Source organism: Carassius auratus, chromosome 1 (assembly GCF_003368295.1).
Source record: "Carassius auratus strain Wakin chromosome 1, ASM336829v1, whole genome shotgun sequence".
NCBI classification, from domain to species: Eukaryota; Metazoa; Chordata; class Actinopteri; order Cypriniformes; family Cyprinidae; genus Carassius; species Carassius auratus.
Genome location: NC_039243.1, coordinates 29,080,197 through 29,107,239, shown reverse-complemented (window position 1 = coordinate 29,107,239; position 27,043 = coordinate 29,080,197). Strand labels below are relative to the sequence as shown.

Genomic DNA, 27,043 nt, shown 5'->3' with positions numbered 1-27,043 from the left:
CTGCCAGAGCCTCTCACAGGGCCACAATGATTAAAATTGTCTGAATAATCACTACAAGAGGGCTTGCATCATCCGCAGAGGATTCTGCTCATTTATATAAATCCTACAGGTTTGCGTTTCTAAAAGCCATTAGAGGTATGTGTTTATGTGTCAAAAGGGAAACGTCAGTCGGGACTTGATCTGTCTTTAATTAGGTTTTGTTTTTATTCTTTTGGTACAGGCAAATCAGCTTTCTCACCCGCCTTGAGCATCAGTGCCATCCGAAGGAGGTTGTTTGCTTATTGTTTGTGTTCTGAGCTGATTGTAATGGGAAGGTGTTAAACAGTACTGTATGCACTGCATGTGTCATGCTTTGAAGACTCCCCTCACTCAGTCACCTCATCTATCCTATCCTTTCATTAAAAAAAAATCAAATTAAAATAATATAGGTATAAATTCTTTCATTAGTTTAAAAAGTACTTTTATTGAAACCAAGCTCAAAAAACAACTCATTTTGTAAAGTGCCACAAATGACATAATAGGAGAGGAAAAATTTGAGATGCAAACACAGGATTACTCCATCAGCAGAACCATACAGATGACATTACAAGATTAAAAAGACACTGTGTATTATACAGTAAGTTGTAAAAAAAAAAATAGTCTTTGAATTGCCTTCCTTGTCTAGATCGGACGCAAGCTCAAATGATCCATGTTGTTTTCAGAGTATGTAACAAAAGCGTACATCTGTTATTTTAATAAGCAAAACTTATATATATATATGTAAATTTATATATATATATATTACGTAAAATCACAGTACCATTATAAGTAAACCTCAAAGAACATTATAAAATAAAACAATGTGGTTCATGACCCTTTTGTTTTGTATATGATGAATAATTCAGAAAACATTTTTTCATGAACCTTGCTCATACACACACACACACACACACACACACACACACACACACACACACACACACACACACACACACACATATATATATATATATATATATATATATATATATATATATATGTATGAGCTCTTTATTAAAGCTGCAGTAGGGAACTTTTGGCGCTCTAGCGGTTAATAAACAGAACTGCTTGAGTCTTGCGGAAGAACACTGTAGCCGGAGCTACTTCTCTCTGTTTATGTCTATGAAGAATCACAAAGGTACAGGGTTACTCCCCCGCGGTACCCCCGAAGCAATCTAAAATAGTCAGAATATAAACACTTATTATAGGTGCACCCTAGTGATTCAGGACAAGCTAAAAACACGGTTTGGAAAATGGATTGATGGTGTACTCGCTTATTATGTTCATTTTTCTACATTTTGAACACAAAACAAAGTTACGGACCGCAGCTCTGATTGGTTGTTTTTTTACCGGGAGCGCATGACTTTCTGCAAATGGCAATAGGACCACTGGGAGGAGCCAGAGGAGCTTGATTTTTTTCACAGATTACCTGTCTCATATTCTGCTGTCAGGACATAATGACAGGTTTAATAAATATGTAAAAAAAATTTTTTTACAAAAGTTCCCTACAGCACCTTTAATAGTAATACAATTGTTGTTGTTATTGTTGTTAGTATAAATATTTACTTTTAAGATTATACTATTGTAATTTTCATATGCTAAAAATAGGGGTGGGACATTTACTGACAGAAAGATGCTTTCAAATGCTCATGCGTGCTTTGTGTGTGTTTGTGAGTACACTCTTGGCTGTGACTCTGCATTACTGTATGCAGTTAAATTAACTTGCATCTCCAAATGCTTTTATAACACAAATCTAAAGACAGCCAGTTAAGTCTTAAGGACAGGACAAAACATTTGATATGGTGAAACAGAGCTGTCCTATTAGACCTGCCGCTGAAGTCATCAGTAATAATTAAACAGCAATAAAGCTGGGAAAAAAAAAAGAAGAGAAAAATCAATAAGTGTGTCTGTCTGGAAACTTTCAGATAACTAATGCACTCTCAGAAATCAGAAAGTACTTTTTATTCAGCACTTATGTTCCACTTTTTTTTACTTTATATTTGCTTGTATCTTTCAAATCTATATTAATCACAGATGGTTATAATTCCAAAAATACGATTGTTTTGATTTATTATTGACTTGTGATTATTTTTAAAAAGTACCCTACTTATAATTTAATAAAAATGCTCAAATAAATTTGATATTCAAAGTCAGTAAACTAATTAACAATAATTGTTTTGGAATCACATCTCTTCCATTTGTCTAATTAAATTAATAATACATTTTGGAAGTAAATTCTTTATAGATTGTGAATACTTTGCTTTAAAAGTGCCAAGTGAGAAAAAAAAAAAAAAAAAAGAAAAGAAAAAAATACTTTACATAAAAAATCTATCTGCATACATATTAATTTTACAATCACATTGCAGCCCTCTGAATCATAACCGAGTTGACATGTGACGTGCCTAGAGATTCCCACCCCTACTAAATAAATGCCAAATGAAACCTGGAGTTTAAAAACACTTTGGAGCATTATTTACATGAGAAGATTGATCATCTCAGTATAAAAGCAGTTCTGCCCCTATTCACATGAATCAGTTCAGACTGAACTCAAATCTTTTCTCAAAGAATATGTCTGAAACATGCACTAGCCGGTAGCCTGTGGCTTTAATGTCCATAACAATTTGTGTTCTTTCTTCTATTCCCTGTTTCCCATGTCGCCTGTCCTGATAAATTCTCTGGCAGCCTCTTCAGTGTGCGGATTCAGCCCTTCCTCTACTAGTGTTGACATGCTATCTTTAATCTACTCAATAGTCTGTGATACCTCACTCCTGTTCACTCTAACTCTCAACACATTTACGTGCAGCAGTACTCCACTGACCTCTCCTGCCATTACCTCACATCACCTCTCCTCTCTCTGTTTTTCTGTAAAAGAAAGCAAAGTCATTAGAACTACCACATGACCTCAACAAACAACTCTGCCTTTCAGCAGTTAGGCCAGCATGACATGCCCACAGACACCCATGCACATTCTCACTGTTATTTCTGCACAGTTATATTGCTATTGCGACCCAAAAAAGCCCTCTGTTTCTCATTCGATGTCGCTCCTAATCTCTCTATTTGTCTTCCTCCCACATTCAAGCATTTTAGAGGACCGAAGCCCATTTGGACTTCCTCCCCTGGGCTGTGCATGTCCTTGCCCTGCTGTGGAGACTCTAAACACAGAAGCCTCAGGGAACCTGTAGGAGCCTTCCAGGCCAGACAGACTGACAGAAGTGAATAGGTTAAAGGCTCTGCAGAGATAGATCCACTGTAGCATAAACTACTGTCTATAAACGACTCAGAGGGTGATTTGGGAAGATTTTTTGGTGTCTTGCTTGATAAAAGCCAAAGTGAGATTCTGAAGGACTCTCTGCAGTTTAGTTTTACAGTAATAGACTGTAAAAACTCAAGAAGCAGATTTCAGAGGTTCAGAAAGAGATCTGTTATACAACTGGCTACATTTACAGTGTAACTCTTTAGGAATGACAGCAGTATACTAACAAATCTGAATCAATCAAATTGACCTATTCATATTTACAATCACAAATTATGCCTGTAACCAATGACCTAAGTCAAAGGTGCTGGCTTCTAGATCAACAGAACATCACAAGACAATTTCACAAGATTACTGTTTTATTGTATATTAAATACCTTTCGGATGACCTTTTATTTGTTAATTCATTCATTTGTTTGTTTGTTCGTTCGTTCATTGTAATTCGTTTATTTGTTCATTTGTTCGTTCATTAATTAGTTCATTCGTTCAATCAATCTTTTTTTCAGTTGATGGCTAGATGGCTAACACAAGAGTCCTTCAAACTCTTAAACTATGGGTTAGGGTTAGGGTTATGGTTAACCCTAACCCTAACCATAGGCTTAAACTGAAAAAAAAAAAAAAAAAAAAAAAAAAAACAACAACAACAACAACTGTTTTATGCTGCTGTGTGAACTTTAACATTTAGTGATGCATACAAAAATACCTCATTATGACAAATCGGAATAAAGTTTCCCATAATAAACTGTGATGAAGCATAAGAAACAGACCCATTCTGCTGTATTATAAAGCACATCAGCAATCTACTCACGTGGCCATGTGAGAGAGAAAGAGACAGTCGTGTGCCAGTGACACATCTCAGTTCATTCTAACAGCCCCCACTGAATCATCAGCAGGCCACATGTGCTCCACTGCAGATGAAGCAATTACTATGAAAGCACACACACACTTACAGATGTACATTCAACAGAAAATGCACATCCGTGCAAATGCTTGCCCACACACACTAAATGATTATAAATAACCATGCAGTCGTATTACTTCCCATGAGATAATGACACTAACAACCCTGTTATACATACCATGTTGTTGCTGTATCCATCTTAAATGTGTCTGCATATTGTTTAGTCGCAAATTTGTTCTCTAACTAAGACATGTTAACATGACTTTCTGCAAATGGTATTTTCACACCGGAGGCTCCTCTCACCCTTGGCTAATCAGTGAGCATGTGTCTAAAAGCTGGATAAAGCCATTACAAAACTAGGTCTAAAAACAGCTGAGAAGAAAATCTGTCTCGCTGGTGGCAGACTGGGCATGGGCCAACTAGACAGCAGTCTGTGCAGTGTGCACACACACATACACATACAGATGCTGCCACCAAGATACCTCAGAGGTGTTAAAATATGACTTATCACAGAGAAAAAGCTCTCGCTCTCTGAAGAAGGGGTACAAAAGGGAAACGATCCTGAAATTTTACATGCTTGGGAACATGTTCCAATTTTAGTTTACCCTCCATCTAGGACTCTGCTTTTCAGTGCCACCACACTTCAAACTGCTCTCCATAAAGATAGAGACAGACAGATACTTTAGAATATCTCCATCACCTTCAGGCTGAACACTGTCAGGCAGAGAAGCAGAAACGCTTTTAACAAAGGCCTCGCTTGCACTTTCTCACTCCTTTCCTCAGTCTTATGGCCACTTTCCTTCCTTTCCCCCAAATACTGTCTCTTTCCTGCAGTGCACACTTTTGCAGCAGACCTATACCCTTTCCTCCATCACATCTAAATATAGCCAGCCTCACAGAGAGCTATGGCTGATAAGGAGTTGTAAGAGCAGCTGAAGTGGATGACTGTAAAATAAAACTGTGAACCTTTTTTTTTTTTATATTTACCCACAAAATGCAATAAGAAAAGTAACAATCTGAAAGAATGAGATTCTTAAACATAAATTATTAATCATACAACTGAAACATAAACTGTGTTGCAATGAAAGGTTAAAAAAAAGTTTATGAAATCTGAAATTTCAGGAAGACTTTAACATTAATGAGATCGCAGATATTCTAAATTTGATAACTGTACCAACACATCTCTCTCACTTTTAGAAAGTAATAAATTTGTCCTCTAGTTAGTGGAAGATTATCATTACCTGGCCATGATGCAAAGTAGGGGTGGCACGGTTCGCTGAAAAAAATTGGACCATTTGGTTCACCACACACAGTTCGGCCAGTGCTGGGACCGTGGTTTAACTTAAATCTGAGGCATGCATTCTGTTGATGCATGCACATTATGGCTTCCCAGACATTACAACAACAGCGATGAGACAAAAAAAAAAAAAAACCCTGGACAAATCATCCACTCTTGTTCAACGCGAATGCTGTATATGAACAGTCATTTAGTCCGACATCACCTGTGTGCTGATAGCGTGTGCACACACAGATGAACTCTGAACAGCACATGTTAATATGTGTTTAAACTAAATTAATTTAAGCAGTGTCATTTAAGTGCCAGAGGATGCGAGCTCACGCAGTGAGAAGATTTGTGCATGCGCTCATCCGAGGTGCACAAACCCGCGCTTTAGAACACGTGCAAATATAAGCCATCTCTGAAGTATTGTGTTTAAATGGACAATTTCACACAAAATGCCCGTTTTGGTAAGTATCCTACAGCAGACAACTTTAATTTGTAACTTTAATAAATAATAATATTTAATTTATACAGTCCAATATGCGATGCTGTTTTACATTTGATTTCTTTATTCAGTTTCTGTACCTAAAAACTTATGCTAGACCTCCCTAAAAAAGAAAATCATTGTTTATTGTTTGTATCTTTACTCTATTGTATTGATCTGTGCTGCTGCTTGTAGCTGGATAGAATAATCTTCTTTTTTTTATTAGAAAGTATAGCTCATAAATATTAATATGAAATGAAAAATGTTGCCTTACTATCTAAATTAAAATAATTGTAAGTACAACATTTACTAACACAAATAAAAATAAACTAAAGCTAAATAGAAACCAAATAAAAAAAACAACAAAAGGCACAGCAAATTACTAAAATCTAAACTACAATACAAATAAAAATAGCTTATTCAAAATATAATATTTATATAAAATATAAGTAAATACTACAATAGTATAACAACACTAAAGCACAACTTATATACAATAAGTACTTATTTAGGACTTCCTTCAACAGGAAAAAGATTAATAAGCAAATCACAACTACTGTTTGTATTGCTTGATCATAACTGCAGGGAATAAATTAGGTCTTATAAAATGTTTGCATAACATATGATATGTTATTTTTATTCAACAAATACACTAAATTTAAATTTAATTTTAAATTCTGTGACTTTTAAGCCTATGACCCTTTTATTGCTAAGCTATTCCAAGATCATGAACCACTTTAACACATGTGTATACATCTTTATTATATGTGTAGGAGGGTGAATATAAACCAGAAGGTCAGCAAGATATTCCATAATCAAAACCATCCACCATTTAATGAAAAACCAATGACTTACCCAACACTCCCAGCCTATAGTTCAGGGTCACCACGATCACATTTCCATAGCTGGCCAGAATGCTGCCGTCAATCATATTGCCTGTACCTTCCATGTAGGACCCACCATGTATGTACACCATAACAGGTCTCAGCCCATTCTCATCATGGATGTCTGCAGGTAAAAAAAAAACACAATGATCTCAACATACTGTAAACATTTATATGTTTGTTGAATGACTAAACAACCTTCTCTCTCTCTCTCTCTCTCTCTCTCTCCAGCTGTTCGTGGCCTGACAGAATCACTGGCAGTTTTTCTCAGTAAACGGACATCAATAGAACTCATTAGGCTTTACACATTGACACTCAAATCCAATACTGAAATCCCAAATGGGAACATCAGACAAATATCTTACATTTAATTGCCTCTTTATGCCATTACCAAGCTGCATTTTCATTGAGACTAATCCTACCTCAGCCTGATTCACCCCAAGATGTGGCTCATTCACAGCAAAGTCCTTAATTGCTGCGGACAAGTTGATTATTTGTGGGTCTCTCTTGTTCTGATTAAAGCCCCTGATTAGTACATGTGTAGGATGCTGATTATAAAACAGGAGACATGAAGCCCTAGGATGAGGAAGTCTTTGATAGCATTTTAAAAATTGCAGGCAGGCTTTCGAGACTTTAGATTTTTCACACCAGATATCAAATGGGCTTGAACAGAGAAACTAATGCGGATACAGATGTGTCCATTTGTTTAGTCATGTGACAAGTCTCTCATTACTACCACTAAGACCGTTCAGTGGGTGTGGTTGGAAGGCTCGTCAACGGAATTGTGTACACCTGTTCCTTCCCTATAAGGTTTCAACTCTGTTTGGTGTAGTGTGGACTCCCAGTTGTTTGGTTTTGCTTTGTTTATTCTTATGTTATGATTAGTTTAGCGGGGTTCTGTCAGACGCTTGGACCATACGTTTGTTTGACGGTATCGTGTTTTGGTTTGTTGATTTCTTACTTTAATTTTCTATTTATATTAACAAATATCTTCCCAACCTACCAACCTGACTATGTCCTCCTCATTTGTCACGGCTTTGAGCCGGTCGTGACAGTCACAATAAAAACACACACTGAGAGTTTCTAGATGAGTGCTCTTACTGCAGATGCTAAATTTTCATACCAACGAATGCATCTTAAGGGTAAAAAACTTGCCTATATTTACATTCACCGGTCACTTTATTAAGTTCACCTGTTCAGCTTTTTGTTAACGCAAACATCAAATCAACCAATCAACAATGCAGCAATTCAGTGCCTTTAGGCATGTAGACATGGCCAAAACAATCTGCTGAAGTTGAAACCGAGCATCAGCATGGGGAAGAAATGTGATTTAAAGGACATTGGACACAACAAATTTGTTGATACCAGATGGGCTGATATGAGGATTTTAGAAACTGCTGATTTGCTTGGGATTTATAAAGTTTACAGAGAACGTTTGAAAAAGAGAAAATATCTAGTGAGCTGCAGTTCCATGAGCAAAAAAATGCCTTGTTGATGCCAAAGGTCAGGAGAAAATGGCCAGACTGGTTTGAGCTGACAAAAAGGCAGCAGCAACTCAAATAACCACTCATTAAAACCAAGGTATGCAGAAGATCTCTAAATGCACAACACATTGAACCTTGAAGCAGGTGGACTACAGCAGTAAAATATGACAGCGGTCGCCATGATTTTGCCAAATAAAACATGTTCCTGGATCAAAATCTTTTGATGATCCTGGATCAACATTATTGTCCAAAAACATAAACGTAACCCAATCCCTACCCCTAATCCTAAACCTACCCATAATTTATTCCTAAAATAATTGGGAAATGATAGGTGATATACAAGGGTGTAGAAGCACCTAACCCTTATTGTAAGCCTAAAACAGATATTTCCTGAAAAGTTATATCTCAGTCCGGGTTGGTTGATTGGGATGTTGTTCCAGGAACATTTTGTACTTAGTGAAATCACACTCGCCGACCACATGGGGAGTGGCTCCTTTTAGCTAAGAACAGGAAACTGAGGCTACAATTTGTATTGTTTCCTCAAAATTGGACAAAAGAAAATTGGAAATGATTGCCTGGTCTTATGATTCTTGATTTCTGCTGTGAAATTCTGATGTAGGGTCAGAATTTGGTGTAAAAAAAAAACATGAAAGTATGGATTAATATCAATGGTTCAGGTTGCTGCTGGTGTAATGGTGTTGGGAGATATTTTCTTGGTACACTTTGGGCCCCTTAGTACCTGTTGAGCATTGTTTAAATGCCACAGCCTACCTAGGTATTATTGTTGACCATGTCTATGGCCAGACCTTGATAACGCACCATGTCACAAAGCACAAATAATCTCAAAATAGTTTCTTAAACATGACAGTGTGTCCACTACACTCAAATGGCCTCCACATTCATTAGATCTGAATCCAATAGAGCACCTTTGGTATGTGCTGTAAAGGGAGATGTGCATCATGGATGTGCAGCCAACACATCTGCAGCAATGTCAATATGAACCAAAATATCTGAGGAATGTTTCCAGCACCTTACTGAATCTACACCATGAAGAAATAAGGCAGTTTTGATGGCAAAAGGGGGTCCAACCTGGTACAAGCAAGGTACTTAATAAAGTGGTCATGGGCGTATATATAAAGATTTTTATGAAAACAGAATTACAATTTTTGGCTTAACAATCCCTTAAGGATAATTTACTTTTTGAAAAATTCACAGAAACACCTATCTAACAACAACTTTGTTTCTAATAACTGATTCAAAGATCCCTCAAAAAATGAATAATAAGTATAGAGTCTTTAATTAAGTGTGTTTAAATGCTCTGTGGTTTGCACTGTTACTCTTATCAGGGTAATGTGTATACTAATATTTCATCAAACAGCTTCCTCAGTCTGCTTACAGCAGCTGATGGAATGATAGCTAATGGCTTCAAAAAGGGGTTATGGCATTTGATGTGTGTGTGCGTGTGTGTGTGTGTGTGTGTGTGTGGGTGTGTGTGTGTGTGTGTGTATGTGTGTGTGTGTGTGTGTGTTTGCATCCACCTCTGTTAAGACACTCACTGCAAACAGCCTCCTCTCAGTGGGAGTGGTATATCTGCATTAGAAATGCCCTTGTTGGCTTCTCTGACTGGAGTGGAATCCAACAGGGGATGGCGTAAGATCCAGAGTAATTGGTATTCAGCCAAAGCCACCTCACTGAACTTTGATAAGTGGTTTCTGTTGCATATGGCTTCATTAACTGTATAGAGGTGGTGGACAAACACACAGACACACACACACACACACACACACACACACACACACACAGACAGACGGACACAGCGTGGTCTGCTGCAGAGCTGGCACAATCCTACAGCGCCTGTAGGCAGGCAAGCAGAATTAAAGGCAAGTATGTGTATCGTTCTCCCCCGCAAAGGAAAACAGAAAGATGGAGAGAAAGAGAAAGAGAGGGAGTGCTGGAAAACAACCCGTCGTGACAGGTGATTAATCTCGGTTGGGTTCTGAGTGGGCGCCAGGCAGCACACTAATGCGAGTGCATCTATTTTGCAGCTCTTTGCTGGTGTACAACTTTCAGCGTTGCAGCGCCTTTATTGTGCTGGACCATCAGCAAGGCCAGAACCTCCTGTCTAATACTCTGCCTCTCAACCAGGAAGACTAATAGCTTTGCAAGGGCTTCTCGTTTAGTGGAGATGTTACACAAGCATTGTGTTGATGTTTTACCCTTCTATACCAGTCTGGGATTACCTATCCTGACTCATTACTACCAACGCTGGCAAATCTTTCCACCAATGTATTTGGAAAGCTCTATTATGGAGAATCTTAACTGACAAACTTAACCCAGTAGAAGCCCTTTAGGTTCTTATTTCATGGGCTCTTTCCAAGAAAACAATTCAAGTCATTCATCGCCACAGCTATTGGAAGGAGAACTATCCAGAAACATATTACAAGAATGGAGTGCTGCGATGAACTTGTTTAGAGTAGATGCCGATACACATCTTAAGGCTCTTAAGGCAAAAATCATAGATAAAAAAGAGAGATATTGGAGGGGCTGTTAGCAGCGAAGGCAGCACATCTGTGCACATTCTACATCCCAGGTGTGTTGAAACTCAACTGGCAGCAGAAACCTGCAGAGTTGGCAAACATTCTGGCCCTTGGGACTGATGAGTTAGGGACCGCTCACCTAGAATGAGTTCTTACATGCAGCTACTGAGATGCAGTGGAAAGTAACCAAACATCTTGTTTTTAAAACTTAACTTAATTTCAATCATTTCATTCACTAATGCATTTGGCAGAATCTTTTTATCAAAAGAAAAAAATAATTCTTGGTCTTCATTTTATCAGTTCATGCACTCTCTGGGAATTTGAACCACTGAGTTACTAGCTCTGCAGTTTCACTCTACAGTTTGAGCAACATTAGCTTTAAACTTGCAGATTCTCATGACAGATATTTATAAAGACGTAATGACAAGTCATATTCAATCTGAACTGTATGAGTTCAGCTGTATGAGTTGTTCCCAGTTGCAAACAAACTTGGTTAAAGGGATACTGCATCCTAAAATGAAAATTATGTCATCGTTGCACCCTTGTGTCAGGTGAGCATGATTTCACCAAGTACAACTTGTTCCTGAATCAACATCCTTGTTGATCCTGGAACAAAATTCCAATCAACCAATAAGAATTGAGATATAACCTTTCTGGAAATATCTGTTTTAGGCTTACAATCAGGATTAGGTGCTTCTACAACCTTGTTAATCAGCTATCCTTTCCCACTGATTTTAAGAATACATTATGGGTTGGGTTAGGTTTAGGGGTAGGGATTGGATTATATATTTGGACAATAATTTTGATCCAGGATCATCGAAAGATGTTGATCCAGGAACATGTCTTACTTGGCAAAATCCCTGTGACCCTTATGCCATTCAAAACCTAAGACTATTTTTAATATTCTGTCATCACTTTTCATATATTTAATCTTCATCCATTCCTGGTAGTAGTTGTACTAGTTGCTTGTCCATGTTTTTGTTAATAGCATTGTGTTTTAATATATTTCTGTCGTTCTTGTGTTGATGATACACTATATGAATCACTGATTGTTTTTTTTTTTTTTTTTTTTTTTTTTTGTTAAGGCAAACTTAGCAGTTACAGGAGCGTGTCTAGAGCATTTTCAGTGGGGGGTCCATGCTGGGGCACTGCCTCCGAATGGGGTGGCCGCCAGTGACCAAAAAAAAAAAAAAAAAAAAAGCTAAATTCTACAGAATATTACATAAATTCTATTTATTTTATTTTATTTTTTTACTTGAAAAAAGTACTTGTAAACAAATGCAGAAAATAAAGCACATTTTTAATTTTGTTTTTTGTCATCCCTGTATATATCCATTAAGTTAAATTTCAGAATAAATATTTTTTTATAATTTTTTTATTTGAAAGAAACTCCCTATATCTTTACTTCTTTTCATGGTTTGGCACTTGGATCAACACGTAACATTTTAATTACATTTTGCTAAAATGAATGAAATAACTGCCACTAGTTTACACAAAGCATCTCCAGTGCTTCAAAAGGATCACAAAAGCACGGTAAAATATACTGTATCATACAGAATACAGAATACAGAAAAAAAAAAAAAAACATGCTTTTGAAATATGTATTTTATGCTCAGCAAGACTGGATTAATTTGATCAAAAATATAATAAAAGGTGTTATCTTGTGAAATAAGTTTAACAATTAAAAATAATACATTCTTATTTTCTATTAGAATATATTATAAAATGAAATGTATTCCTGTGATGCGAAGCTGAATTTCAGCAGCCTTTACTCCAGTCTTCAATGTTACATGATCCTTCAGATCAGATAAAAAATTTAAAAAAACACCACAACTAGGAAACAATGTCATACAGGTTTTGAAAGATGAGAAAATAATGATCAAGTTTTCATTTTTGAATAATCTATTACCCAGAAGTGTTAGAAGGGAAGTATGGCTGTTAATCACCATGTAATCTGTACAATGCTGAGCAGTCCAGTCTGTCTGTTCAGCTGTAACACAGAATTGTAATGCACAGCAATACAGGACAGGCACGCCAGCGAAAACATAGGTGTAATATATAATTAAAGGCAATTGTATGCCGATTATTGGCTTCTTATCAAACCGAAGTCAACTGTGGCTTCTGGACATGCACCATGTTTTATATTCATGTACTGCTACTGGGTCTCAAATGAAAGCTTCCAACATCAACCTTTAATAAAACTGTTAAAGTAATTCCGTAGGCCCTTCATTCAGAGCCCATGTTAACCAATTAAGGCAGAGTTGACAAGTGATATTCTTTTACTTGTTCATTTCCAAACTAAAGCTCTTTCTTTCTGTACAGGCTGAGTCTAAAGAGTGCCATCCTTTTAAAGGGACTACAGACAGAAAAGAAAGAAAGATCTTTCATGTCTATGCATTTAAAGAGCCATTCTGGATGAGTTTAAAGGTGGCAGGGAATTGCGGAGGCTGGTGCATGCTGTAGGGTGATTTTGCAGGGGAGTCTTATGGCATAGGTACAACCTCAAGGGAGCCAGGAAGAGTAATTCATTGCTACTGCAGATGTTCGCAGAGACAGGGAGCATTGATCCTGTCCTTCTGAAAACACCATCTTTGTCTCTTCAGAACGAGAAGTGTTTGGTGGGGTTCTTACAGGAATCAACACTGTATCTTTTTAAAGCAGCTTGATTTATAAATGCAAATATTCACTAGGCATTTGTAAATGTTAATATGGCATCTGGCCAAATCAAAAGTCCAAGGCTAATATTATTATTATTATATATTTCATTTAATTACAAGTTCGCTCTTTGGCACCTGATGACAAACATGACCATGTACAAATAATTAGCAGTTAGAAAACACCTTAAAGTGTCAGATAATGAATTAATTAATTAAAACTAAATTGAGCTATATGGCATGTAAGAAAAATATAAGCAAATTATAAATTACTTCAATTTTAATTGAATTGCATAGTTTTTCTGCTAAAACCCAAATGACATTTGTAACATTGTATAATGTTTTAAAAGGTATCTTTTTTTCTACTCACAATAAAAGTACCCTTAGGTGACACTATTATTATTATTATTATTATTATTATTATTATTATTATTATTATTATTATTATTATTATTATTATTATATTTAGGGAACACTATTCACTATTAACTAGTTGTTTATTAGCATGCATATTACAAGAATAATGGCTGTTTATTAGTACTTATAAAGCACATATTAATATTTAATTTTGCATGACAGTATAAAAGATAACGTAAAGGGATAGTTCACCCAAAAATGAATATTACTCCATGATTTGCTCTCCATTAACACTAGAACTGCCAGAGGTCACTGTATACCAAAACCTCCAGCGGGTAAATTTTACCCACATACATTAAAACTGTATTTATATGGCTAAAGAACAGTATGCCACTGTCTTCATAAGAAGTGTCTAGAGTCACAAATGATTATGTCTAGTCATCAACTATATTTTTATCCTGTTGTTTTATGTTCAAGTTTTTTTAAAGCAGCCTACATGAATCCATAATGGGTTAGTAGCCTATAGGAAAAAAACAAAACAAAACAAAGGCCTGCACTGACAGCAGGAAATAATAAATATTTGGTTGGTACATTATTATACAATGTCATTTATCAATATATTAAGATAAACCTTGCTATTTAAATTACTAATATAGCCTATAGACAATAATGAGCAATAATTATTCACCATAGGATGATGCAATGACAAATTCAAGTGCACAGCTTAATATTTATTAATATGTTTAGTTATATCATTTCTAGTTTGAATAAGAGAACAACACAATTAAACTTAGGTAATCAAAAATAAGGTTTTCATTACATCATATCGATCAGATTTTTATGTATTTATTTTTTCAGCAAAAGGCCAGATTAGAGTATCAACACAGTAGCGAACAATAAACGATATGTCAAGACAAAAATTAAATAATTAAACCAAAGTTTGACCAATTAGAGTAATGTTAAGCTAAAACATGTAAATATGATAGTATGATATCTGGATCAAGATGCGCCGTCAGATGCTAAGCTGAACCAGGACGCCTTTTTTCATCAGGCTCTCCATCACTCATGGCATTTAGTGTTTCCAATACCTACCTAACCCCCAACCCCAACACACACACACACACACACATGCACGCACGTTTGTTTTTTGGTGAAAAGTGGGGACATCCCATAGGCGTAATGGTTTTTATACTGTACAAACTGTTTATTCTATGGCCCTACACCAACCCTACACCCCAGCTCTCTACAAACATATGTAGTGTCTCTTCCATACTAATGCAGGTATCAGATGGCAATCAGAAAGTACAACATGTCTGGACAGTAGCAATCAATGATCGTAGACATCACTCAGAGATCATGACAGCTGACTCCTCATCAGCCATAAACCACAGTCAGACCCACTACAGCAATCTATCAAACGTGTCAAGAGAGATCACTTGATTCTCTGTCCAATACAGATCAATTCAATTATCATATATGTATTACTGACCTGCCTTTATGTTTTTCTGAGACATATACAGCATCCATCAACACAGCTCTACCCTTTCTCAACACCTTATAATACACTGAGTATTACGAAATACAATGGGCCCTATTTTAACGATTTAAACGCAAAGTGTAAAGCGCATGGTGCAGGTGCACTCAGGGCATGTCCAAATCCACTTTTGCTATTTTAATGACGGAAAAAAATGTTCCGTGGAATGGGTTGTCCCTATTCTCTTAATGAGTAATGGACGTAACGTTCAATACACCAATCAGAGTGTCATCTCCCATTCCCTTTACGAGCGAGATGCGCTCACGCCTGGCGGATCGCAATTTACACTGGGCGAAATTTGTTGGCGGAAAAGCTGAATGCTTCTCAAGTGAAGAAACCAATCTGCTCGAGCACGAAGTTAAAGCGCGCAAGCAGATCATCCCTGGGACAAGCAGGAATCCACCAAAGCCCCGCACAAAAAGTCAGTTAATATATATGTGTGTGTATTGGCATGATTGTTCAATTAATTAGCCAATTTCATTCATCATTATAAGTAGTAATAGGCTGAATTGCAAATAGGTAGCCTAATTCTAATACATGCAATGACTAGCCATCATTATATTTTTATATTATTGTAGCCTGCACAATAATATTATTTTAAACTGTAATCCTTTATATATATATATATATATATATATATATATATATATATATATATATATATATATATATATATATATATATATATATATATATATATATATATATATATATTTGGCAGGTTTGTGTGATGTGCATCCCTGTGTGTAATAAGCAAAGTCAATGCGCACTGTGGACCCGCCCAGAGGTTCCTTTTTCTACCAACGCGCTCTTTAAATAACAAAAAAATAATAATATATTGTGCCATTGACTTCAGACTTTAGACCAGGTTTGAGTTGGTCTATGGCACAGTCTATTTTCAGCTCAATAGCAATGTGCCAGCAATGCACCTGAACACACCACTTTTTTTAGACCAGCACGCCAATGGGTGCACAAATGGGTGCACAAATGCAGATGTATTTGCTAATTAAACGACGTGGCGCTGGACGGGAAAATGCGAACAGCGCTGGACTGAAACAAGCAAACACACTTGCACTGCGCTTTGCATCGCATTGTGCCGGGTGTATGATAGGGCCCAAGATGTTCAGATGTAATTGGGGGCAAAAGAGCAAGCCGGTAATGTTAAAGAAAGAAGAGTTTCTTCAACACAGCATCTGACAGGAGTTACAAAAGAACAGATTTCCTCTCTCAGAACAACACAGGTTAGTGCTCATGCTCCACCAGGCAATTAAGGAAAAACAATGGCAAAACTGAGAAAAAAAGAGGGAAAATGACTGTTTTAATCATTTCTTTGAGGAGGAGAAAAAAAAAGAAAAGAAAAAAAAAACATGCAGTCCTTTGTCAACCGTCTTTCACTTTGCAGCACTGGGAGAAGGTAATGTTTATGTGAGAACAAGTGTTATGTTATGGATGTTGTTGTATTTTCTGCAGAGGCAAACTTTAGCCTTTTCACACAGTCCTTCAGCTCTGTGCTAGGAATCGCCAAAGAGGAAAGAGGTGTCAAAAATATGTGCTTTAAAATGGTGCACTTCAATGGGCAAAAAAAAAACAAATAACTAAATAAAGGTAAAAACAAAATTAAATATTAAATAATGAATTTAAAAAAAAAAAACTGGTTTTGCTTTCATGCAGGTTTCAGGCTGGGATCTTTTTGTTGTTGAGAAATGGGGAAATTTGGGAAAATACCTTTATTTTTGCCACCCTCATTATTGGTGAAACCATCACCTTTGGCTGTGTTGGCTCCTACTGTCAACAACAGGAGAAAAGTAAAGAAAATAAATAGGGGAAAAGATTTTAAATAAGTGGCTTAAATATTAAATGAAAATCATTTCCAAAATGATTTATTTCAAGTTTTAAGAAATTCTTGTGAAAAAAAAAAAAAACTATTGTAACAAAATGGGGATACGTCATTACAGCTTGGAAATATCTCTAAATGAATAAATATATTTTGTAGATAATTGCATTTTGGTGTGTAAATGAGGGCGAGAATAAAGTAAAAAAAAAAAAAAACTTTTGCTTCTGTTGTTTGTGTAACAATACATAAGCAGCACTGTGCATAAGCATTGGCTCACACTGAGAGATCATACGGGTTCTAATATTTCTTCAGTTAACAGAGGATTGTGTGATGTCAAGCTGTATAAACAAAGCAAGTAGCATGTAAATCAGCAGAGTGTAAACAACACACCCACCAAGCTGGGTCATGCAAGGGTTTATTACAATATATGATTTTAATAATACATCACAGTAATCTCAGCCTAAAGGCTAGACTTTTTAAATAAATAAATTACATAAACAAAATATTAAAAATATATATTTTTTTCTTATCCTGATATATTTGGATGTCCAGTGATTAGCAACCCAACAAGTAATTGTCTATCTAAACATAAATAAATGAAGAAGAGAAGAAGTAAAGCCAGTGTTCCTGCATTTCAAGTTCAATTATGTACCTTTACCAAATTACAAATCCTACAGTAAAATTATACTCCGGTATACTCAAATTTTATTAAGAAAATATGTAAATGTTGGATATATAATACAACAGTGTTGATGAAAAAAAAATACTTCTAGGATTATGTAAATCTACATGAATTATAATTAAAGTATTTGTTCTTCTCAATAATGAACTATTACTGTATTCCAAATGATATTCTCTTGGATTATTTCTCTGCTTCTTCCATTTGTCTTTCTTGTAATAAGATGTTTTGTTCCTGCTGATGAAAAGTTGCCCTGCAGTGCGATACTTCCATTATCATACTTCACTGTAGAAGTGATGTGTTCCATGTGGTCTATTGTTAGGTTTGCACCACACAGATCTATTTGACTTCTAGATAAACAGCTCTATCCTGGACTCTAAATCTTACCCATCACCGATGCATCAGTGTTATGAATTTTGGCAATCTCCGGGGTTGCTTTTGCATGGTTCTTTCTGAGTAATGACTTCTTTTGTATACCACACAACTAAAGAGGCTTGCATTATACAAAACTCTGCAATGGTGCAACTGGACAGTATGTGTTTCCAGTCACAGAACTTAACATCGCATGGCTCCAGACTAACATATGCAAGCAGTGGGACCTACATATGGCGGTTAGCAATAGGTTAATATAAGTAGACATGCATAAGTTACATAAGTAATGTAAATGGAAATTCACATTGACAACAGTAACATTTGTAAAATTAGTCAAATAAAAAAAAAAGTTTAAAACTCTACAGCCCTTATACTACTTTGTGTTTGCACTCCATAGTACATTTGTAGATCCATACAGCCCTACAAAGGCAAAAGACCTTAACTCGCTAGAATGTGAAACTGAGAAAAACGACTTTAGTTATTTTTATTTTTTTTTACTTGTCCAGCCAAATTAATTATAGGTAGGACACTGGAAATTTAACAATAAGACCTTTTAGTAATGAAAATTATCTACATTAAAAAAATTGTGAGCACAAATTAGATTTTTACCCTATTTGCGTTGTCTGCAAAATGTGAGAAGTCACACCAAGGCAAAAGATAGTAACTTCCACATGATCACTATTTGGTTGATGATCACCTTTTACGAAATCGTTATAGTAACAACTGTATAAAATCTAGTGATCATGGGCTGTCTCATATAGGCTAACGCATATAGTAATGTGACTATATTAAGTTTTGATTGTAACAAGCAGACTTAAAGTGAAACATGAGTGGATACCGTGGGTACCAATTTATTTGTTATGCTCAGTAACTTAACCTGTTAACTGTCACACACATTTTGAACATAGACTTGAAAGTGCATGATCCAAACCTACATTTTTATAATTCATGACTGAAAACATTTTGTAACATGATTTTGATGTACAATGTTCATGGTAATGCAATGTTTGAATTTAAAATGGGTTTCAAGGGATGACATTTAGAGATTTGACGTTTTCAAGTGATATATAATTTCTGATGATTTGTAAAGTGTGAAAGAGAAAAGGGCAACAAAGATAACTTTTTTTTTTTTTTTTGACAAAGGTCAGAACTGCTGTTATGATGTAGGTTTAAGAAGTGCACACTTGCCATAAATTAATCTATTACTTTTCCTACATATAATTTTTAAGAAAAAAGATTGGTAAAATATCTATTTAGGAGTCTTAGACCTTTCCAACGATATATAGTTTTTCATGATTAGATTAGGATTTAATTGTATTATAGTGAAGTAAACGTAGGTGACAGTTAACAGATAAAAAGAATGCTAAACATAGCATAATTGCTTTTATATTGACTTGAAATAGCCTAGCCTAAAAAAAAAATAAAAATAAAAAAACTTGTGGATTTATGTGAACACCAGCAAATGGGAATAATGCTGAGAATGCTTTTGCATTAAACATCTCTGATCAGTTTGATGACGTCGCCATGGATTGATTATATTGGGTTACAAGAAAATGTAGGATATGGATTTAATTGTGAACTGTTAGTAGGCTACTGATTTTATGATTGATCATGCTAGCTACGGCATTCGAGTCCACACATGTCCAATTAGAAGTGACGGCCTGATGTATAATCTGCATTAAAACAAATAATAATAATAATAAAATCTTTAAAGGCTTTTCACGATTACGAATTGCTGCCGATGTATCTGGTCTTTACAGTGCTTTGTTATGTGGAGCTATTTGGTAGATCGCGATCTATCTAAACAAAGTGCAAGAGCGGTAACTGGTGTTATATGGTGCGCTGCCTTGGTTTCTTCTGGGCTTTTCAAAGTTACGGTTGTGACGACCCATTATTTCAAGATACGTATAAACATGATAAAGTATGTCTTGAATGTCTCATTTTCGACAAAAAATGAAGTTACAGTCTTTTGCCTTTGCACAGCAGCATACATTTGCATGTCCTGTTGACCCAGAACCAATATTATCTCCTTACTACAATGCTAAAGAGTAATAGTATATGTAATTGTTTGTATTTTTAATGTAAATGTTCACTACAATATTCCTTATGTTTTCTAACAGTATTAATAACGTCATTTGCAGGCTTCTTATGATTGAACTCTGTAATTCAAATGAAAAATGTTTGGTCAATTTGACAGCATCAAATCTGTTATGTTGAAAATGTTGGATATTTGCCTTGAAAAATCGACTTCACAATTTCCCATTTAAAACATTATTTTCAACTTTTTGAAATCAATATTTGGCAGGATTTCGGCGGCACTGTATTTGAAATAAAAAGTGCAAAAGGCAATGGATTTTAACATTGCATATTAGACACAAACAGTCTCTCCCTATTTAATATTTCACATTCATTCTCTCATGGTAGTGAGGCAGTTTTTTTGTGCCGCACAACTAGAAATTACTGATGAATTCTAGTAATAAGGATCTAAAATACACAAGACTCCAGGAGATGTTAAAGTTCAATAATCAATCACTAAAAAAATCCATATTGATTGACCTCTAAAACTAAATATTGGGTGAGAAATATCCCCCTCAATATCTATAGTATTTACGGTCCAGGAGTTTGCCTTGAATAAGTCAAATCACTTTCATTTGTTTAGAATCTCCTAATAAAATGGTGAGAAAGGTATATATTTAATAAATCAATTCAAAGGATTTGACACTTTTATGCTTTGGTGGCTCAGTAATTAAGCTAAAGGCTAACTGTCTGTCAATATTGACCTGGTGGAAAAGAAATTGACAGTGGGCATGTTTATTGATGTGAATAAAAGGATAAATAATTAAAGATTTGACAATAATTCAACCAGGTAAGTAATAATGCATTATAAAATGCATTATTGTCTTTAGTAGAAATGTCTTTGCTCACAAAATTAATCCTGATAGCATGCAACAAATCTCCAAGCTTATATCTTGAATGTCCAACACAAGTATTCCAATAAAACATTCTTCATGTTTAGAAGTAAATACTAAATATTGTCTTAAAACTTTTGCCATGTGTTCAGCTACATCAGCAATCAGATTGTATGGATAACATTTGGTAGTCCTGCACGCAAAAGTCTCTTTGCACTTCGCATGTGCAATGACTCAATACATGACCAGCAACAGGTAGTTCACACACAATCTTTTAATTAAACTGGACATTCATTCAGCACCCTTAATCTGAGTACATCAGAGCCTTGGAAAAGGCAATGATTTTATACTGCCACTGCTCTTGAACAAAATTATAAATGCAACACTTTAGTTTTTTCCCCCATTTTTCATGAGCTGAACTCAAAGACTTTTTCTATGTACACAAAAGACCTATTTCTCTAAAATATTGTTCACACCTGTTAAATGGATGGATTTAGACAGATTTGTGAATAATATTTGAGAGAAATAGGTATTTTGTGTACATAGAAAAAGTCTTTGAGTTCAGCTCATGAAAAATGGGGACAAAAAAAAAAAAAAAACTAGTGCGCTTATAATCCTGAATATATATGGTGCATCAAACTGCATGGTCACATGTGCACTTTGTTTGCATGTGTGATTGGGCATAGGCATATATGATCACATGGTATCACGTGTTGTGTCACTTAGTGGTGAAGTTATAAGACATTTGCTTTCGATGGTTGACTGACTCCACGAACACTTACCCCTTTCTTTACACCCATCTGAATTCCTGTCAGAGGAGGGAGATCTACTGCCATGCACACTGCTGTGTAATCACTCGGACACATTCCATTACCTTATGAAGCAGTTTGGAGCTCTTCGCCAAAATTGGAGCACCAAAGTTCCTTACACAGATATTGACCACATTAACCTCATCTCCAAAGCCACACTGAAGAGTTCTACACGTACTTTAAGTGTCACTATAGTGAGACTAAATGGTACAGCAAAAATGCAAAATTACTAGAGTGTGCCTTAAAGGGATAATCCACCCAAAAATGAAAATTCTCTTATAATTAACTTTAATCATGTTGTTTCAGATCTGTGTGAGATTCATTTATTTTTATTTATAAAAAAAAAAAATTCTGTGGAGCACAAAAGAAGATATTTTGAAGAATGTTGTAACCAATCAGATTTAGTTCCCATTGACTGGACCCTGTTCCCATTTACTTTTGGGGCATACAATAGAAGTCAATGTGGACTGAAAATGTTTAGTTATCAACATTCTCCAAAATATATTAATAAAGATAGAATTTTTTATATTTTAGATGTACTATAGCTCACGTTGACAACTTTCCAGTAACAGGTGGTTCTGCCATAAACTCCAGCCACTGGCTGAGGCAAAAGTTGGACCACATAAACAAATAAGCACCACAGTTTTTTACGATTACTACAGTGTTTTATTATTATTATTATTATTATTATTATTATTATTTTTTTACCTTTAGCTTTATAATTAATAAGATTAAAAAAAAAAAAAATTGCATACTATTATAATACTACTCGTGCACAAACTCACAACACTACATACCTACATGCAAAATTAATAAACATTAAAATATGAGTCAACACAAAAGCAAAAGAGCTGTGGCCACTGTATTTTAAATATATGATTACAGTAAAGGTAGGGGCCTTCTTTGCTCCTATTTTCAAAAAAAAAAAAAAAAAATCTTACATTTTAGGAGCAGTTAACTTTAAGCAAACCTCACACGTTTAACACATTTAGGAAGGGAAAATACTGCAAATGCATAGTTATGTTTCTGTCCATGTTATATTTACTGATGCACAAGCCACTCAATGTGTATTTTTGAATTATCTGCTGTTTTGCGATCTCAAGTCTCAGCCTGGGCAGATTGGTTGGAAAATGATTGGAGGGAGGGCACACCAAATCACCCTTAGGTGAAATGTAAATGTACTAGTAGCTTAAAATACACAACATATTCGAGAATTCTCTGCCCTAGAGTCTTTAAGCATTAGCTTGCACAAATGACTGCATAAGTGATGTTATGGTTGCATTGGCTTAGACAGATTAGCTTGATGTGCTTACATAAAATTATTTAATGTCAGTGCTGAGGAAAATATCATTCAGAGGTCACAAAAGCAATTTTGACAGTTTGTGATTTTGAAGTGCTATTAACCAAATGCGAGTTTCCACACAAAATAAGATTTGTCCCATTTCATAACTGAAAATCATATTTTTGTTTATTAATTTCATAAAATGATTTTCATTGCTATTCAAGATTATCCTGAATATTTTTTTTTTTCTTCTTCCAATTGAATCTTCAAATGGTGGATCTAAAATTAAAATGACAAATTATAACAGGCCCATGGCCTGTAAAGTAGACAGAGATGTTCATTCGTTTTATTCTTTCTAGTGAAAATGTTGGAACGTTCTGTCCCTAATATCATCTGTCATTCTAAGTAGAATGAAATTCATCTTTAACATTGCCAGCTGATTTGAACATTAATTATAAAACATCTTTTCAAATCAGCTTGCAATGCATTTAGTTGCCTCGACAATAAGTTAACACACAGTGCAAGTCCGTTAGAGAATTAGGATGGTGAAATGTCCAAAGGAAATTACCTTCACCTAAGCTGTGTAGAAAAAAAAGAAAGAAAGAAAAGGAAAGGAAAAAGAAACTGACACTGAAAAGCCTGAAATTCCCTCTATGAAAATTAAACTATTCTAAGCCATTTATTTATATTTCATTGTATTTCACATGTAAATGTCATAATCTACAGAAATAATATACATTTGATATCTATTTTACGTTACTTGAAATAACCATAATAAAATGTTATTACTTTTTGCGTACTTTAATTTATTTGTAACTACATATTTACATTTAATAAAGCAACCAAATACAGTACAAACAATAAATAAATAAAAATAAAACCGGAAGGTGTTCAGGACGAGCAGAACATTGACACTAATATTGTTGTGATATGCATACCAAAAATAAATAAATAAATAAATAAATAAATAAGGGATACCCTCCACCCTTGTGCGCCCAGGTTTGACACTTAAAACGTCCCGTCACCCTATGTAGATTCAGCAGGTTGAATCAGTATTTTTAGCATGTACAAAGCACATTTATTAATCCCTTAGTTCAGGAGCTCATTATATTATATTCATTAATAATTCAACCTGAATAATATGATGAACTATATTGCACTAGCTTTGAACATTGTTTTGGGGCGGAGCTTCAAAGGACATCTCATTGCAGCAGTCGGTACTGTCCCCACTGCTCAAATAAAGGTTTCACACAAAACACATCTTTGTGACATGACGTTTTCATGCTGGAGCGAGCTATTAGACAGTGTCCATAAGGGGATGCACATGGTCAGCAAATGGCCTAATGTGTGCCAAAAATAAATAAATAAAAAATTCCAACCTGGTCTCATAAAAGTATGTACCGTTTTTACGTACCTTACTGAGTGTTTTGCTGCAGTTTCAAAGAGAAATTTCCAATGAGTTCCGCTAAAACACTGAATATTTTTATTATGTAAAAAAGGGTATGTACGGCTGTGTTTTTGTTATGTTGCTTCTGGTACATATTGCGGCTATTCAGAATTCAAATATCTGGGGACTGTCCCTAAAAGTAATGCTCTATCATGTTGGACACCAAACCCAAACCTAAGCCTACCCGATAGTTTTAACAAATGCAAAACTGATATAAAAACGCATTTGTTGATGCAACTGTGCCGTTTTAACTTCCTTATGTGCATATTCGAACTGCTTTATCAAACCGTGGTTACACACTTCTCCATACTCCATGAGCTACCAAACAAACCTGCCCATAGACATGAAGCTGGATATGTGTGATACTATCATTCAAAAGCAACAGTTTTCAAATTTCCCAGCATATTGTTTTTTCGAAGCCATGACATGATATTCTTTGAGTAATTGTGTGTTAATCAAAAACTCTGTAAATTTGTGTGAAAAGGAATAAAATGTATCTGAGTTTTACTGCCTCTAGTTCATTAATTAATTAATTAATTAATTTATTTTATTTTATTTTTACCAGCAGCAGCCCTAACCATTAAGAAAATAAATAAATAAATGAAAACAGTGTGATTAAATCACATGGTTAACAGTAAATTTTGACCCTACCATCTGCATTGCATGTTAAATCATGATTCATCAAACAAAGAGATGTTTTTTTCAATCGTCTAATGTCCGGTTTGGCAAGCATATGCCCACTGTAGCCTCAGCCTTCTGTTCTCAGCTGACAGAGGAATCTGCTGTTTGCCTGCTGCTATAGCCAAACACGTAAAGGTTCAAGTTGTACGTTCAGAGATCCTTTTTTTTTTTTTTTTTGGAATAGTACTGTTGGACATTGTCATTTTAGTTATTGTCACCTTCCTGACAGCTTGAACCATTCTAGCCATTCTCCTTAAAACCCTCTCATTAACAAAGTAATTTCACCAGCAACTGCTGCACATCTGAAGTTTTTATTTTTATTTTTTCAAAACTCTAGAGACTGTTGTGTCTGACAATCCCAGGAAATCGGCAGTTTCTGAAATGCATTTTGAGATATATTTAGTGGGTGAAGAAGTTTGAGATGACATTGAAAGTCTGGGATTCAAAATATAACTTCAAGGTGAAAAAGTTTTATGGTTTCAAAAAACTGTCAAGAAAACTTTTTTTAGACTTTACATAATAGAGATAAGAGATAAGGAAATAGTCATACATACATACTTACATACCAGGTGCAAATTGCCGGGGGGGATGAGTGGGATTTCCCCCTTTCTGGTCAATGTATCCCTGCCTGTTTAATTATTTTTATTTTAAATTTACCCCCCCCCCCCCTTAAAGTGATCTGTGCTACTACACTATTGGCGAGACGGATCACAAAATTTATCACGGATCCGTGGTTTGATTAAAGTCAATTTTATTTTAAAATGCGCTATTTTGGCTGGCGCACAGCCTCTATTCACCTCTCTGTAGACTTGCTCAATGTCCCTCCCACGGCGCTATCTGATTGGTTACACCTCACGAGGAATAACCTATCAACACTTGCGAGACGTTTGAACCCGGTCCGCTGGGCAGTGGAGTTGCTAACTTGGCGACTTTGTCGCTAGATTTAGCGCCTTTTTTCCAAAAAAGCGACTAGCGACAAATCTAGCGACTTTTTGGACAATCATTATTTAGTCTCTGAGATTCTGGTGCTGCCGCACGAGCTTGAGGTCTCTCTTTCCCAGCGTGAGCCTCTCTGTATCTGCTGTGTTCAGCGAGCGCAGAGAGGAACAGCACTTTCATTAAAAAAAAAAAATAAAAAGATATTCTTTTGCTTCTAACTCTATTTTACAAGCAAGTATAGCCAACATCAGTCAGAGTACAACCACTGACTTTATCGTATGTGTATTTGATTTCATTAATGTTTGAGAGCTGGTTGTGTAGCCTTAATGGACCGCGTTTCAGTCATTGCAATATTCATTCCGTTATCTGACAACAGAAACATTAAAATATAGTAATAAAACAGTTTTATTGAGAATTAATTTTAATGTCTAAATTAAATTGCAGTATGTGAGCATAAGGAGGCAATACAATACGATACGCTCACGTCATACATATGCTAATTAGCACATGATGTCATATAGTTCATGTTCTCATGATTTATTTTTATGAATTAAAATGTTTCAAAACATCCCCACTTTTTTTTTCACAAATTGCACCCTGCACACACACACACACACACACACATACACACACATATGACTATTCCCTTTATAGGCCACTTATCAAATAAGCACATTTGGTAATATGCAAACTTCTTTGCACTAAA

General features: G+C 35.4%; 1 pseudogene; it reads right to left on the bottom strand.

The window, feature by feature from the left end:
• The window catches only part of LOC113106483 (neuroligin-4, X-linked-like), a 112,698-nt pseudogene that overhangs the window by 75,766 nt on the left and 9,889 nt on the right, over window positions 1–27,043 (bottom strand).